At 32.9% G+C, this 6,967-nt stretch overlaps 1 long non-coding RNA gene across 1 annotated transcript; it reads left to right on the top strand.

The window, feature by feature from the left end:
• The first annotated feature begins 2,405 nt into the window (after positions 1-2,405).
• Positions 2,406-6,404, top strand: LOC121213769 (uncharacterized). The gene is made up of 3 exons (XR_005909189.1): positions 2,406-2,443; positions 2,879-2,952; positions 6,234-6,404. It is a non-coding gene; the product is annotated as an uncharacterized lncRNA (long non-coding RNA).
• Positions 6,405-6,967: the final 563 nt, after the last annotated feature.

Consider the following 6,967-nt stretch of genomic DNA (forward strand, 5'->3'; position numbering starts at 1 on the left):
CGTGTGTTCAGGCTATGTGTAGCCATGTTGGTGTAGGGTTTACACGGGCAATAAACACGGGTGTGTGTCTAGGCCGTGTAACTCATTGTTTGTGACTTAGGACCACATGACCAGGGAAACGGGCGGGTGCCAAGGCCGTGTGAGCTACACGAGAAGGGACACGGGTGTGTGTCCAAGCCGTGTAACTCATTGTTTATGTTTTGGAGCCACACGGGAAAGGACACAGCCATGTGTCCAAGCCATGTAACTCACTGTTTATGCTTAGGAACCACACGAGCATGTAACTCACTCTTAATATATAAATCTAAATCGAGCACCTTTTGTTTTAAACGAAACTAGACTTCGGTATGGTTGTAGATATATAAGGCTCACTTCCTATTTTATCTTGTGAAATTTTTGGTGGTTTTTCAAAGTCACTGCTAAATCTATTTTATAAGAATTTTGCTGCCAGATTTTTATGACCTTTCAACACTCAAAAACTTATATCGTTTAAATACAAATCGAAATCGATCTCTGTTTATTCTAAATGAAATTAGACTGGCTCACAGTTACAACGATGTATAGATAACTTGTTAATTATTTTTATAGAATTTATGGTGAATTTTTAAACTTACTATTCTTGTAATAATCTATTTCTAGCGGATTTCACAACTAAGTTTTTAGCTTTATTTTAAATCATCCAAATAAGTTTTCACCCAAAGACATATAAAATGCATGCATTATCATACAAGCATCATATTTATGACTTATTAAGAAGTATAGGAGAGTTAGAGGGTACCACATTGATGGAAGAACACCAACAAAGTTTCTTGCCTAGCTCTCCACCACTTTGCCTTTACCTTTAGTTTTAGAAGATTCACCACCCTCTTTAACTAATAACCATGTAACACACAAGATTTTCCACAAAAATAAGAGTTTATAGGATGTAAAAATACATACTTTAAATAAATAAATAAAATATGAGAAGATGGGTAGAGACTTTCTTAAACTCAAACCCTTCCAAACACCCAAAAACCTCCACCTTCATCCTTGAAGAACATAGATATTTTTTTCTTCCATGGAACATTTTAAAAGAAAAAAAACTAGATCAAGAACCTTACCTTCTTTGAGATTTGGAGGATGTTTTTAAAAGAAAAAAAACTAGATCAAGACCCTTACCTTCTTTGAGATTTAGAGGATGAAAAAAAATGGTGAGAACTCACTCAAATCTCTCTCCCTTTACATGACTTGCTAAGGAAAAATAGATGGAGAAAAGAAGAAAAAAATGAAGAAATGTAAAAAGAAAAATAATAATAGGGTGATTATACTATAGGAAAAATAGGGACAAATCCACTTTATCCCATACCTCAATCTACCAAACCATCTTTTCCCATTAATTAGGAGAAGATTTTTATTCAAAAATGGTAGAATCACCATATTAGCCATCCATCTTCCCTTACTTCACACAAGCTTCCCGACAACCTTAATTTCTTATAAAAAGGTCCAAAATTCACCTAAATTAATTCCAACAAAAACCCTATCCCAAAATAAATTTATCCATCTCTAACCCAAGTCAACACTCGAACGATGACTCAAGAATTTGGGGTCGTTACAACTCTCCCCTCCTTAAAAGAAATTTCATCATCGAAATTTACCTGAATAAAAATATGTGCGTGTAACAGCCCAATTTTTAGTAGTGTCAGAACAATGATTTGAGATCTCTAAATTCGATGAAAAAGTTAGAAAAATTTATTACTTAATAATTATAAGTTAAGCGTGAATTTTTTTAAAACTATTTTTGGATTAGTGAATTTTGTGATTTAAAAGAAATTATTAGGTAAATTGGGTAAAAAAACGAGGTATCGAGACCTCGATATTATAAATTGAACCGTAAATATTTTTATAAATATTTACGAAGTTAGTTATGTAGTTAATTAAGTTTTAATTAAGTGAATTTGTCTAAATTGAGGTTAATTATGAGAAAAGATTAAATTGCAATAGAGATAAAAGTTTAATTATAGATTAAAGAAAAGTTAAAAGGACTAAATAGGTAAATATGCCAAGTCCCATAAATGAGGCGGCATATGCATGATAAAATCTGAGATTTTTTTAAAAGTATATTATTATTTTATTATATTGTAAATTATATTAATTACATTATATTATTATATTTCAAATAAATAAAATTGTTGACAAATGCATGGTGTATATGATGAAATGTGGAAGAATGAAATACATACATATTAGTAATGATTACATATTTACTTATTATTTAAGTAAGAAATATTATATTATTATTTTATTGTTATTATATTAAACTAATTTAATAAAAGAAATAAAAGATAGAAAAAGAGAAATGGAAACAGAATAGGCAAACAAAAACAGGGGAGAAAGTAAAGAAAAAGAAAAAAGGGAAGGAAAGAAAGAAAGAAAATTTGGGGTTTCAAGGTTTCAAGCTCAATTGGTAAGTCAAATTAAGTTATTTTCTTATAATTTTTGAGTTTTTGGAGTTCTAGAACAAAATATTTCATGGTTTATGTTGAAATTTGGGAAGATATTATATTTCTAGACATTGATTGTGTTGAATAAATGAAAGAATTAGGGGTTAAATTGATTGAATTTGAAGTTAGAAGTTAGTAAAGGATTGAATTGTAAAATAAAGTGTAAGTTTTGAATAGTAGGGACTAAATTGAAAGAATCCCGAAATTAGGGATTTATGGTGAAAATGAAGAGTTAAATGAGTTTATAGTAAGAATTAAGAGAGAATATGGAGTTAGATTGGGAAAATAAAATTAGTATTGATAAGGGATTAAATTAGAATTTAGGTAAAGTTTAGGTATAAATGGAAATGTTTTGATGAAATTGTGTATTAATAATTTTTAATTGTTTAATTACGTAGCTAATGCCGTGCAAGAGTCATTGCCGAGAAAGGAAAGGGGAAGGTGATCAAGGAGTGACTCGAGAAAATTTACGGTTAGTATTACCATAATTCGAATTTAATTATTAATTGTTAAAATTTAAATTAATATACATGATAAGAAAATTGAGGTGAGTATCATGATTGAATCGAATGAAATATTTATATATATATACGTATTGATATTGAATTTATTGATAGTAATTGTTGAATTTTGAATAATATGTTTAGTAAATAAAAATAAGGAGAATATTGATATTTAATTGAATGAATTAAAAATATGAATTGAATAAAAGTGAATTAAATTATGAATAAGTGTGAATACGTGAATTGAGTATTGACTGAAAAGTGGTTTGATTCGAATCGAAGTATGATTTGTGAAATATGTATTGGTACTGAATTGTATATTGATTTGAAAGTGGGAAGTGAATTTGAAATAGAAAAATGTATTGAATCAAATGGTGATTAAATTGGAATGGTTTGAATTGAAAGTATGAGAAAGTGATTGAATTGAAATGTGATTCGGAAACCCTATTAACTAGTCGGGCTGAGTCGGATATAGTTGGCATGCCATAGGATTGGAAGTGTTCAGGGATACTTCGACCTTGAGTCGATGAGACACTGGGTGTCATACTGTTACTTCGGATAGATTCGATGAGGTACTGGGTACCAACTTACTTCGGCTTTGCCGATGAGACACTGGGTGTCAATTATTGCTTCGAACTATCCGATGAGGCACTGGGTGCCATTCTGGTGTGTTTGGTTGGATCCGTGTATCCGCCAAGGTCCGAGTCTTGTTAATAGGGGTAAATAATTGAAATGAGAAAATTGAATAAATGTGATTGATTGAGTTATGGGAAGAAATGAAAAAGTGAATTTGTGAATTGATGTGTGAATTGGAAATCGAAATAAGAGATTTAAAGATATGAACCCAAAGTTCATGATGTGATAAAGAGTAAATTTTGTTATATGATATTAGTGAGTACAAATTGCAATAGAATTGATACTAAATATAGTGATAAATTGAATGAATTTCATATGAACTGAAATAAATTATTGAAATGAGATGTGAAAAATCCAATAAAATTTAGATAGTGAAATAGGGTATGAATACCATTAAATATAAGACTGAAATATTGCTTATTGTTATTAATGATCAAGTTGATTTAAAGTATGAGACAATTAACGAATAATTGTAGACATAAATTAACTGTATATAATTTATTGATTAATGTTATTAATTTGAATTATGGTAATACCACTGAGTATACCCATACTCAGCGTACGGTTGTTTCCGTGCGCAGGTTAGTAAAAAGCTAGTGTCCGATCCAGCATCCAGAGCAATCCCGGCCTCAGATAAATTTTAGTGATGTGCCTTTCTTTTGATATTGTGGCATGTATCTAATATCTAGGTAATGTATTGATTAAAGTATGCTATGTATGTCATTTATTTGTGAATTAGTGATAAGTTATCCGATATGTCCGGTAATGCTCCGTAACTCGATTCCGGCGACGGATTTGGGTTGGGAGTGTTACAGTGCGGATACTGTAATTTCATGGACTCCTCTGGCTCCCATGTCGCCTCCTCAACTCCATGATTCCTCCACAGGACCTTCACTAAGAGGATCTTTTTGTTCCTAAGTTCTTTAATATTTTGGGCCAAAATTTGTATTGGCTCTTTTTCATATGACAAGCCTGGGCTCACTTCAATCTGCTCAAGTGGTAAGATATGGGAAGGATCAGAACGATACCTCCTAAGCATGGACACGTGAAACACATTATGAATATGCTCTAACTCTAGTGGCAAGGCTAATCGATATGCCACTGGTCCAACTCTCTCTAGAACTTCATAAGGTCCAATGAACCTGGGACTCAATTTCCCTTTACGTCCAAAGTGTAAAACTTTCTTCCAATGTGAAACCTTAAGGAAGACCTTGTCGCCCATTGCAAACTCTATCTCTTTGCGCTTCAAATCTGTATATGACTTTTGACGATTGAAAGCTACTTTCAGATTGTCCCAGATCACCCGAACCTTATCCTTAGTCTCTCTGACCAACTTTGAACCAACAATCTTCCTCTCATTAAGTTCTGTCCAACACAAATGAGTCCTGCACTTACGACTATATAATGCCTTCCAAAGGAGCCATCTGAATGCTAGACTGATAGCTATTTTTGTATGTAAACTCGACCAAGGGAAGATGGTCCTCCCAACCTCCTTAAAACTCAATGATACAACAACAAAGCATATCCTCGAGAATTTGAATGACTGGCTCTGACTGACCATCAGTCTGCGGATGAAAAGCTATACTAAAGTGCATGTAGGTACTCAACGCCTCATGAAGAGCTCTCTAAAATCTTGAAGTGAAACACGAATCTCTATCTGAAATAATCGAAGTCGGCACCTCGTGAAGCCCCACTATCTCACCAATATACAATTTGGCCAACTTTTGGAGAGTGAAGTCCATGCGCATTGGTAGAAATGTGTAGTCTTCGTCAATCTGTCCACGATAACCTAAATTACGTCGTGTCTACACCGAGACATAGGTAACCCAGTCACAAAATTCATAGTGACTCTATCCCATTTCCACTGCAGAATCTGGATAGGCTAAAGAAGACCTGAAGGAACTTGATGCACTGCCTTCACCTACTGACAAGCTAAGAATCGAGTCACAAACTCTAACACATCTCTTTTCATCCTTGGCCACCAATAAAATAGATGAAGCTCCTAATACATCTTGTTACTACCTGAGTGCATAGTAAACGAACTACTATGTGCCTCACGAAAGATATTATCCCTTAGTTCATCTATTGGAACACAAAGTCGCCCTCTAAAATACAATACATCGCTATCTTGTAATTCGAAGCCTGATTCTTCTCCTAGCCTCACCTTACCTGCTTTGGCAACCAAACTATCATTAGACTTCTACGCCTCTTTTACCTCTAGCACCAACATCGGTTCAACTTGAAGCTCAGCCAATAAACCACTATGCTCTAACAAGGTCAAATTTGCAAACATCGCTCGCTAATAAACCACCTGAGACTCTATGGTGTGTAGGGTTGGCTGGGCATTGAACGCCCTTAATGGTGTGTTGGGATGGCCGAAGATGGTGTGTAGAGGTTAGGGGTAGGAAAACCTGCATGTGAAACCGATTTGTTCTGTAAATGAAACTGAAACTTCTGCTTCTGTAATTGAACTGTTCTGTATCTCAATTGGAATGACTTATGTTGCTTCATCGAATCTTATCATTTGAGAATGGTCTTTCAATTTTATTTCACTTGAATGAACCTCTTTTATGCACTGAGTTCACAACTCATTTATTTTCTGATTGGATTTCAGGTGGTTCTCAAACTTGAACGGGTTGACGCTACGGGAGCTCGGTCAAGCTTTTATCATTCGTTTAAATACTACTTTAGGAATTTCGGTAAACTATGATTATATGACTTTCGGAAGATTATATACTTAACTAATCTTTGTGATGGCTATTATGTGACAGATAGTTTCGTCTTATTGCGTTATATATGTGGTATTTTAGTATCGATGATGTAACCCTCTAGACTTGGGCTGGACGTCTAGGCCGGGTTTAGGGTGTTACAAATTTACTTTATAAAAAATGATATTTTAGTAATTACTCAATTGAGTTGGTGCTCGATTGACTTATGGCATAAACTTGGTCAATGACTTAATATATACTAGATTATGACACACTTAAGATGTGAGTTTACAAATATATTTATTACAAGTTCATATGAAACCAAATGATACTTTAGTTGAAGTGATTAAGTTAAATATTTAAAACTTATTACATTGTAAATTAACTCATGACATCGATTTAGTATAAATATTGAAATTTTAAATTTTAAATTTAATTAGACTAAAATTTATATTTAAATCACGATGAGATTCAATGGGAAAAATCATAGTCTTCATGAATCTAGACTCCAAACATTAGACTTAATGATTCGTATATTCCAATCATATTTGTATATTTTATCATATCATAATTATAGTTAAAATATTTTATAGTTATAAAAATTTAATCATGAATAATTTATATGTATAAGTTTTGAAAT

Source organism: Gossypium hirsutum, chromosome D01 (assembly GCF_007990345.1).
Source record: "Gossypium hirsutum isolate 1008001.06 chromosome D01, Gossypium_hirsutum_v2.1, whole genome shotgun sequence".
Lineage (NCBI taxonomy): Eukaryota > Viridiplantae > Streptophyta > Magnoliopsida > Malvales > Malvaceae > Gossypium > Gossypium hirsutum.